The 10,916-nt window shown below is 42.2% G+C and overlaps 1 protein-coding gene and 1 long non-coding RNA gene across 2 annotated transcripts in view; both read left to right on the top strand.

Moving 5' to 3' along the window:
- The window catches only part of LOC116696415 (uncharacterized), a 19,506-nt gene extending 13,353 nt beyond the window's left edge, over nt 1-6,153 (top strand). Inside the window, exon 3 of the long non-coding RNA XR_004333718.1 lies at nt 6,142-6,153. This is a non-coding gene — a long non-coding RNA (uncharacterized LOC116696415). The remainder of the gene's footprint in view (nt 1-6,141) is intronic.
- afg2a (AFG2 AAA ATPase homolog A) overlaps nt 1-10,916 on the top strand; it is a 121,228-nt gene that overhangs the window by 57,389 nt on the left and 52,923 nt on the right. The window lies entirely within an intron of this gene.

The raw sequence follows: 10,916 nt of genomic DNA, 5'->3' as shown, positions 1-10,916 counted from the left end.
CCCCCCCCCCGGCCCTTTTCTCGAATGATGGAGAGAAAAGAAAAAAGAGAGGAAATAACTTAGACCTTGTCGCTTCCCTTCCATTTCACAAAATGGTTTTTCCAGACCTACAACACTGAAGGCTGACCTTCCCTCTTGCCCTGGATTTTTCCTGTACCCTACACCTTGGATTTCAGGAAATGTACAAAACAGGATAGCACAGCACAACATATTTTATTGTGTCAGTTTTCCTTTTTTTTAGGGACAAAAACACTTGAGAATCTAGTGACATCAGCAGCCAAGGCTGCAGTGTTTTTCCTTTTCCTCTTCACAACAGTCTTGTCTGCATGGTATTCAGATCTAAGTATAACTCGCTGTAATGTGATTGTTCAGCAATACTCAAACCTTACTTACTGACTGCTTCAATTACTGTATTTTAATTTGAGGCAAGTCCTACAATATAGTCATTGAAAAGCAGTTATGTGCAACCTAGACATCTTAAAAAAAAAAAAAAAAACGTTTTGGTTTGCATTAATTTGATTGGATTTATTTAGGACAATTGTTGAGGGCAAACCCTTGTCCAATTTCCGATAAAGAAAGGGTACAAAAGGATCCAAAGCGGGCAAACAGGCCTTGTATTACAGTTATTTCCGAAGGAGCCAACTGTCCCCATATCGGATGTGATTTGCATGTTGAAACAGATGGGGCTAACGGTTCCTGAGCTCCTCTGTAATTAGTGGGCAGAAGGCCTTATTTACCTTTCAGGCCAGCATGGGCTTAGCTACATTGTTCAGGGTAGGGGTGCTGTTGAAAGCTTTACACACAGAGGTACCTATGTCCTTTTCCTATTTTCATATCTACAGTAGCCCCATGACGAGTTCAGGATCAATTAACCTGCAGCACCCAGCCTCATAGTAATTACACCAGCATTGTTGGCAGTATGTTGGAAGAGTACCCCTCTTACATGTTTTTGACATGCAATTATGGATTCTTAATGCTTAAAGAACAGCTGCCCATCCCCCATTGTTTTATTAGCCTGTCTCAATCCTATCTAGTTTTACATTTAGTTTCCAGGCATTACAAACGATATATCCACAGCGATAACACGTACACATTTAAAAGCCGACACAAAGCTTTCCCATTCCTGTTGTCAGTGTATTTTTACTATGAATGTGTTTATTGGCCACTGCTGGTCACTGCATATGTCACTATTTTTGGCGTCACCATAACTATGTTGTAACCATACTCTGGACTCGCCCACTCTCCACGTTCCTTACCATGTTTGCTTTTCCCAATATTTTTCCCTCTTCACAATCAAGGGGGAATTATCTGTCTTCCGGGAAAAAAAAAAGAGGCAGCCCACTAATTTTAGATTGACTTGATTGAGCCTGGAGGCCATAGGGATCAAACCCACATCCGTTGAAAACCAGGGATGCTAATTCTAACCATAACATACCAAACATGTGTTTTGCTCTCCCCAAGCGCTGATTTGAGACCTGCTTGAAGCGGAGCTCTGGAGTTGCTGCCTTCACCGCTGCAAAGGACCATTCTTTCTTGTGGCATGTTTTGTGGGTATTGGCCCACCATGTGTATATTTTTAGAGACCGGGTCGTGACACATGTACACGGACTACTTGTTCTTTCCTAAGGACATGAGGCAGTTACTTTCCAATGCTTGCTGTTTTTGTAAGGGCGAGCGTAGACATTTAATCGTAGCATACTTCATTTTCAGGATGTTGAACCTTCATTTGTTTACATTAAATGTGTGAGGACCCTGGGCCAGGGCCAATCACATACCCAACTCTACACCTTTAACTATTGCTGCTTAGCCTTTCTTTCACGTTGATTATTTAGGCCATGTGCATCTAAAATACTTTATACTTGCCTCCCAGTTCCAAAAACACTCAATAATACAATCATTAAAACTTTTTGCAACAGCTTAACAGTCATTTTAAAGGATTCTATTTAAATTAAGCTCTATAGCTGCACATTTTTATTGTTAGCTTATCAATCTTTCACTAGAATCTGGTATTGTTTGTTAACTTCTTTTAATCTCTTTTTTTTATCTCTTATGTCTATGCTTTTGCCATTACATTGAACTCCTGTTTTTATGGATTCAATTGTTAAGGATTTTCTGAATGCATACTGATATCTGTTATCTAATCGCAGTTTTAGTACTAAGGTGTAGTAAGGTGTGTTCCAAGTGAAATGATATCAGTCATTGTGTTTCAATAAGGCCAAAAAAGTAAGGAATGCATGTAAACAAAATTTCTGCACGTCAAAGTCTGACGCACAGTCATCCATCAAACATGCCAGAGTTTTCATTATTAGAGATTTGTCGACAGCAGCAATACTGGGCTCCTCCAAAAACAGCATAAAGAGCGTAACAAATGGTCAGACTCAATCTTAGGTGTCTTCAAAGGGATTCTAGTAATGACAACGTTGCTAGCAGTTTAGCCCTCAGGGTCCGCTGTGGAGATGCTTAACTGTGGCTAACTACCAAACCAATTACTTACAAAGACGACCTCAATACTGCTGCCGCAGGAACAATCCCTGCTCCCCCACATCCACCCGCCCGTTTGGTCTAATAGCTCTAACCTACACCCTGATCCACTGTTGGCTGAAGCCCTCAGGCCATTCTCAGCTGCTTGTGTCGCCACTTTTCCTGTCAAGACTTTGTTATTACCATCTTTGGCTTGGGAAGCTGACATTTTACAATGTGTTTATTGGTGTGGGGGGGGGGGTTGACAAATACAGTTTTCAGGGTCTTTTTTTTCTTTTCATGGGAAAAAGTGGGAGGAAATCAATGAATGTATCCTGTAAAGTTTGAACTCCAAAGCTCAAGGGAAGGCAGTAGTTCACAGATGTGAAATGGTTCCGTTAATGATACCTAAACATCCTATTTATGTTTTCCTGAAACGATAGGCCTGTTAAACAAGGATGTTTACCACAAAACTCATATTTGCTGTCAGTATGTCATGCTGTCAGGGCTTTACGCTTGTATATTTAAGGTCATGCAGACACAAGACTTTTTAGGCGCCTGTTGTTTATTTGCAAGGCACTATACAACAATGGCTGTTTATGGATTGGCAAAGGCAGGAAGTGTACAGTATCCTTTCTGGGAAATACACATAGCCAAGTCACTTCATTAGTCTTCCCAAGCACGGTCGTATGGGAGGGATTTAACACAATCATAGTCAATAAGGGAAGTGAACTAGCTCACAGCCTATCGTACTATCCATCATTCCCTAAGCATGCTGCCAAGTCAACGGAGACTCCGCTGCAGTTGGTTGGACCGGCAGTTGTGTCTCATTCCTTGAGTCTTCTGCAATCCCCCCGGCTTAGTCCCCATCTGGCCAGCGGTTCCGTGCTAATGCTGGGAGATGCGTAGGGCCTAATTCCTACACACTAAAGCATTACCGTCTGTCCATGGCCCACGGAGACAAGATGGTCGCCAGGTGTCTTCATGCCTTCAAAGTGTCGGCATCGTTAATCATGCCCCCATCCCTTCTGCTGCACTTTACATGTGTTTTATTTTCCTCAGCCCTCACCCCACATACACACCCTCACTCCTTGCTTCTCTGCCTCCCTCTATAGTTTTTGCCAGTCTGTCACCCAGCTGCATTTCCTGCGGGGTTTATGTACAGTTTGGACCCGATTGGAACCACATTGGCTAAACAGCGTGCCATCTTAATGAAGTCACTGTGTCCAAATGGGTGGGTGGGTGGCTGGTACGCAGGGGGATAATTGGAGAAGCTGTGCCTGCCTCTAAAGGGCCAGAGTGTACTCCTAACTCTCCCAGCCTGCCCTTTAGCCCCCAGCAGACTGCTGTTTCTCTCTAATGTGGCCACTTTTATTCTCAAATCCCCTCCTCCTCGCTTCATCCACTCCTTCAAAGGCAAATTCATCTTTCATCTATCTTTGCTAATGGTATTAACGCAGCTCATGCTTGTGAACACAGCCTCCACAGCTGCAATGCCTTAAACAGCTTCAAGGAAGAAGTGCTAGCAGAACTTTGGTGTGTGTATGTGTGTGTGTGTAAGAAACGGGGAGGAGTATTTGTGTCTTTCAAATCTATGCCAAATATTTGTGGTTTACAAGCCCAGCGATATTGCAAAGTATGGGTTATCTTTTAGCAAACAGGAAGTTTAGACTACATGGTGAGATCGTAAAACCCTGTGTTTCTGTGTATCTTTTTGTGCCCCGCAAACACTTTGTTATGCAGATAAATTGTGACTCATTCACGGCTTTGTGTTTGGGTAGCACTGTCTGTTCTGTCCTGTCATAAAAGATACGCACATCCTCATTGTGAACTTTACGGTTGTTTGTGGTTCATGTCAAGGTTGGTTTGGAAAGGTACATTGGATATAATGTGGTACGTTGCCTGCCGAGGCCTAGTTTCATTAACAGTGCGGAAGGTGCACTCTCAATGCCCTCGCTGACGCAAAACCAAGCAAGTAGAAAAAGAGCTCTTTCCTCTGGAAAAGCACCAGGGGGACTATTTCTGTAGTTTTAAATTGTTAAAAGAGGGGATTGGGCCAGAGAAAGGGAGGGGGGGGCGGGTGTTCAGTTTTGAGCAGCAGACGTTTCACGTGCCAGATCTATAATGCGTTCCTCCGGGCTGGGAGCTGGCTGAACTCTGGGCCGTGGCGCTCCGGGAGAGGAAGTCCCAAGCCTGGGGAGTTTCAGACATCCTGTTTTGGAGTGCCATTGGCCAGGACCGGGGCTGTTGCACGCCACCTGCAGACTGTAGGATCACATCTGCCATCAGACCGGGGACAGCAGCCGAACGTCAGTTTGGCTCATACTGGCTTCTTTTTGTTTCACTCTCTGCTTTCCACTTTTTAAACATACAACCCCAGTTTTTAAAATAAACTATAGATAAACTTGAAAACAACCCAACAATTAAATTTACCATAACGTTTCTTCTCTACCCCCTACCCTATTTCTCCAGTTTTTGGGCTGACTTTTCCTTTTCTCTTAGAAGAACATTATATCATTTTAAAGGCATGTGTCTTTGAAATGTTGAGGAATCAGTCCTTAAAGAGACACTGTGTGGACGAGAGAAGCTGAAATATCGGCCATAACATGTTATGTTATGTACTACTTTAGTTTAAGTGTCAACGATGCACACAAACACAATTTTTCACCCTGCTCTCCTTTGGACAACACATACAAAAAGTACTTTTTTGTTAAGTCACTGCTTGGTAAATAAGATTTAATTTATTTGTCATTCATTGTCACATTTAGTTTATACATTGCATTGCAATTGTTTGTTAAAAGGACCTACACCATTTGTTTGGATTTCACTTGGAATTTTGAGATAGTATGCTCAAAGGAAAGTCCCAGTTCATGTCTCATTCAACCCAAACATGCCTCCTTCCATCACTTTTCAGAATCTTCCCAGTGACCTCCAATGCCAACAGTGTTCGCTCTCTGACCAGCTGGGCTCTCCCTGTTGTCAGAGTCCCCTGGAGCTAATAGGACAGGAAGTGTGGTGGAGATATAGCTCCCTTGGTTGTTGCTATTTAGGACAACAGGAAAGGGTTTGTGTCTGTCTCGACCAACCCCCCTCCTCTCTTCTTGATTGGCCTGGTCTGTTTATTCAGAGTCATTATCCCCAGTCCAGCTGCATTTTAGTCTTCCCTGTCCAAATGGCCACCATGTGACCTTTTTCCGGCCTACACACTGTCAGCAGGGCTTTTTCTTCATTCTGGTCCCTTTGATGGATTATCAGAACTATGTGATCACAGTCATTCCCAGCAAGCAAACCATTGCAAGGCATTTTTGGTGTGACGTACATGCAGTATAACCTAGTTTCATGTTATAAAGCCGCCTACACATGATATGCGGTAAAACCGCTCTGGCCTTTCAAGACACAACCAAAGTCAGAAGCAATGACGGCGTATATATCGGCGCTGCGCTTTGCCTCTGTGCTCAGCGCCCTACCTCGGGGTTTTACCTCTTACGTAGACGACTTAACTGGCTTAAGTTTTTCCTACCTCAAATATCTTCATCTTACACAAAGTTCCCCCAGTCATATTATCATACGTTGTTTTTTTCTTCTTTTCATTATTGTGGAAAATGAAGTATACTCTGGTGACTCTGACACACACTCTCTCACATACAGTATAGTACGCAAACAAACGCAGTGGTGTCGTAGGACTGTGGGATACTCATCTGGCATCCCTTAACTGGCCTGACAAGTCCTAAATGCTGTGGGGGCTCAACTTCTAACCCCAGGAAAACACCAATAGACCCTGTAGGCCAACTTCAAAGGGCCACCACATCAAACAAAACCGAACGCATAGATGGTCAGCTGGGATAAAAACGAGCAAGAACCCTCCCATTTGTCAGTCCAATGACTTACATGCATTTTCTCCCCATTAAAAACCGGCATTTTGTCAAGGGAGCGCAGGGGTGGCAGTCAAAACGCAAAGGCTTGCGTGCACCGCCGGTGCACGTCGCCGGCTGCATGAGCTGCTGATCTGCTGTGCCAGGAAGTGCTCATGCGGAATATAAAATGTTATGTCATGAACAGAGGCTTGCCCCCTCCCCAAAACAGAATAAAAAAAGATTAAGAAAACATCTGTCTATCCGTTTTATTCTCTATCTTTTGCCCCCGTTTATCTCCATACACCCCACCCACCCCCATCACCCGCCCCCCACCCCCCACCCCACTAACCCTGACGCTAGCTTGTCTGAGTGGCCTTTTGCCATGCATTCCTCCCTTCCCTGTTTGGCCTCTGTCTCAGGAAGTGGCCCAATTAGTGGATAAACACCATGGAGGTGGGGGTTGCAGGCGGAAATTAATAATTAAAATTCCCAGGCACAATGAAAACGATGATGCACACGACGACGCTCAGCTCTATGAAAGTCACTCCAATTTGTTTCAACAGACAAGTCGGTCAGGACTAATTAAGAGCCCTATGCTTCATTTGATACTTTCAGGAAAATGAGGCGGGATTTGACGTAAACTCTTTTTGCATGGCCAAGTTATTTTATTTGAAAATATTTTAAACTAACCAATTTTTTGCAATTAATTAAATTGATCAAATAAATCGAGGAAGAAGTTAATGGCATTTTTCAAATCTTTTCCACTTACAAAATCATCATCATCAAAAACAACATCTCACATTTTAAAAGCATACCTGATACATTTTGGTGACAATAAGCTCTTCCTGTATCAGACTGATCTAAGGAAATGGCGTGTTATAAAGACGCATACTCGTTTTTTAGGGTGTATATCAACACCGTCCGGGCTCTATTGACTAACATTACCTTACGAAAGCATGTTAATGACACTGGACACACGAGACCGGGGACCGCGTCCCCCGTGTGACTTTTCCTCAGTCGTCGCGTTCTTCTTTTACTAAATCCAACCCCGTTTTTCTTTTCCTGAACTCAACTGGCGCTTTCTTCTTTTACTAAAGCCAACCACGTTCTTCTTTTCCTATACTCAACCATAGCTTTCTTCTCGTGATAACACAGCAAGTGTCATGTATATGTATGCCCGGTCTTTACAGCGTAGACATACGCTACGGACAGCTCAAAAAGCACACAGCCACTTGGCTTAACCCTTGTTTTGTCCTCGGGTCAAATTTGACCCATTTTCAGTTTTTTCATCACAAAAAAATGGGCCTTCAAAATAAGCTGAAAATGTCAAAATTAGAAATATCAAATAACTTTGGAAAATACATCCAAAAAAGCACCCACAACACTGAAAAAGTGACAAAAATGTCAGAAAAAGCGCTAACTTTTTTTTGATGGTTGAAGGGAAGACAACACAAGGGTTAAGAAAGTTGCTGTGTACTTTTACGCAGTCATGATGCCATGTTGCCTGTATTGTGTCACCACATCTTGCTGCCAAAATATGATCTGCTGGAAAAGTGACATGAAAATTAAATGAAAATAACACATCCTTTTTTTTGTCAAAGTGGTTTCTCACGTTGGAATTTTCCTTTCCGTTTTGATTATTCCAATATTGGTTGGGTTTGCCTTGAGTGACGTGGTATTTGCAGTTCAAACGATCCGCAGATTAACTAATGCAGACTGTCGACATCGCAGCCTCAAGACAGGAAATCTTCATCTGTAAATAGCACTCTTAATTAGGCATGTTGATAATCAACTCAAACCGCATAGTTTATAGTTGTTTTCCTTGTTTCCTTTACACAAGGTTTTCCCTGAGTTTGGATAATATTTGTGTTTCAAACTTTTTTTTTTCCAAACATTTGGTTTTTGGCACCACATGTTGCTTGTATCACATTTTTGTGGAACCAAATCTCTTGCACAGTTTTCAGGGTACAATATGCTGCAGATGTACAGTAATATAATGTCTTCAGGTTTATATTAACTCCTCTTTTACTCAGATTGCATTGAAATGCTTTTTGGCATTTAGTGAAGTGTGATTTACAGGTAACACTAACTGGTGTGTGCACATGGCTAACCTCAGGAAGCACTTAGTTTGACATATGACATTCCCATGACCCCAAGGAAAAAAACTTTGACTGAATCTGCTTAAAAGTCAAACTTGTAGTCAAAAAAGTAGACTTGCTAGATATATGAATATTCTTACTGCCTGGTGTTTTTCACTAAAAGTAAATACAATTTTTGTTGTCTTCAATTATAGACACAAATGACTTAAGAGATTTTCCTTTTGCAGTGTATAAACATTGCATTCTTGACTCTAGTACATTGACTTATTCTTGTTTTATCATACAGAGAGTGGAAAAGTCTTGAAATCAGTTGTTTCAATTGAAAATAGGTTCAAGTATTCTTAATGCACTGGCTAAAACAAGGATTTTTAGGATTTGGTTATAGACAATAAATTGATAAGGCAATGCATTGCAGTATACACACAGGAAATTGAAGTCCCCAATAGATCCTTGGCAGGGGCACCGTTACAGGTTACAAGCTTTAAATTAAAGCTTAAGCTCTGTATTTGATAGTTCCACTGGGAAATGTAGTCAGCCCTTCACAAGCAGTCAAGATTCATATAGTATCACTTTTTGCTGTACAAGCCACTGAGACAGCATGGCATCCAAATTGAATTAAAGCAGTACTTCTCTTGTCTGTCCTCTCTCTCTGACTAAACTCAGTAATTTGATTGACTGAGCTGCCCCCCCTCCTCCTCCCCCTTGCCATATTACAGTTATTTCAACTGGCAAATATGTACTCTGCATTCCACCTCCATATGGAGCGGCACATGCTGCTCCATTTCACTGCAACAGTCACTTAACCACCAGTGCAATTACGCTCCCTATATGCCCAAACACAGTTGGAACCGATGGTTGGATAAACAAATGTTACCCGATACGTACAAATTATAGATGTATGGTCAAATTATAGATACATGGACTACTTTCAGTTTTGTGGGGGAAACATTTGTGAAGCTGTATTTTCATCAGGGTTTTAGTACTGATGTGTGTTGTTGCAAGCATGTCTGAAAATGTTTGCATTCTTATTGAGATAGCAGAGAAGAGGCCCTGTCAGGATATGTGTTTTCATCCCTTGCCCTGGTTGGTGGCTTAACGTTTTGAGAGTGTTTGTGGAGCAGAGCAGTATACCATATGGCTGTCAGTGTGGATGAATTACTGTAAGCAGCCCCTCGGAGAAGTACTGAGATGCAGAAGATAACTGGAAAAGCAGTTTGCATGCTCCTCTTAACACAGTGCACACCTTTGACTGAGGACTTTCTTTGCAGTGGAACGACAAAAAGAAGTTATGTTATTTTGCTCTGGGACCTGTGTGTGGACATAGACGATCAAGGGAAAAAGTCAACTTCTAATCTGCTACATAGATACAGAAGAAAATGTCTTTAACAGCTCATAATAGGGATATTCTTACTAAGGATATTCTACTGAAGAAATACAGTTTCTTTTATGAAAGTGCACAGTCGGTGTAAATAGAGACACAGTATTAAAATGAAGAGTCACTTTGAGGTATTTGCATGAAATATGTTCAGTATGCTGACACTACTGAGTGGAAATGCTTTCATGAACGCAAGTGATTTGTTGGATGAAGATATCTGAGGCCCTTATGGCACCTTGTAGCCTTCAGGGACAGACGGAGGGAGGGTTAAAAAGAGGGAGAAGTTTTTGTTTGAGGGTGTGAATGAAACTTAACAACCCACAGGATATAAGACAGTACGTATTATATTATCTAAATTGCAAGAACGCCAGGCTTGAATCAAGCTCTCCCAAATTACACATCACAGTGTTTGGTACATAAATAGTCATTTCCGCACTCAGACCAAAAAAAGAAAAGAAAAAAATCATGCCTCCCACTGAAAATGAGATTCCTAGTTGTGAAAGTCGAGCTATTTATGGTATGCACCACTTTCCGCTCCAGAAATATTTTTTCTCCTTCTCTCTTTCTTGACAGACAGTAAAAGCCACCTCTAGTCGAACTGCGAGCCAAGATTAAGTTTGACAGGCAAATAGCAACTCTTAAGACTGTGAAGGCTCGTCTGTTGTCAGAGCGGGAGTTGGAACCTCATGCACACACATTGTATTCACGGATTGAGAGATTTACGGGCCCTGAAGTGCAGTGGAGTTACAGTGCAGTGGGGTGAGGGCCTCAGACAGAGAGAGGCAGGCTGGGTCCTGGGTTAGGGGCTCTAAAAAGGTTGTAGGTTATAAATACTTGATAGCGCAGTAAAGCTGTCACACTCTTCCTGAAGCAAGCATGCGCTCAAATATGAACACACACTCATGTATATACACACACACAAGTCATCCTGAGGTCCAGCCTCCTCCTCTTTGTATCCCTCCCTATTTGCCTACTTTCCAAGCAGCACTTTACTTCCTGTGTTGACAGGAAGTTGGGTGGCAGAGAGGACGTCTGGATGGCTGTCTATGACAATATATAACAGGCTTTATTTTGCTTGCTCTGTGTGTGTGTGTGTGTGTGTGTGTGTGTGTGTGTGTGTGTGTGTGT

The sequence above is a fragment of the Etheostoma spectabile genome, chromosome 10, assembly GCF_008692095.1.
Source record: "Etheostoma spectabile isolate EspeVRDwgs_2016 chromosome 10, UIUC_Espe_1.0, whole genome shotgun sequence".
In the NCBI taxonomy this organism is placed as follows: domain Eukaryota; kingdom Metazoa; phylum Chordata; class Actinopteri; order Perciformes; family Percidae; genus Etheostoma; species Etheostoma spectabile.
Note: the sequence above shows the minus strand (reverse complement) of the source record. Positions and strands in the feature narration are given on the sequence as shown.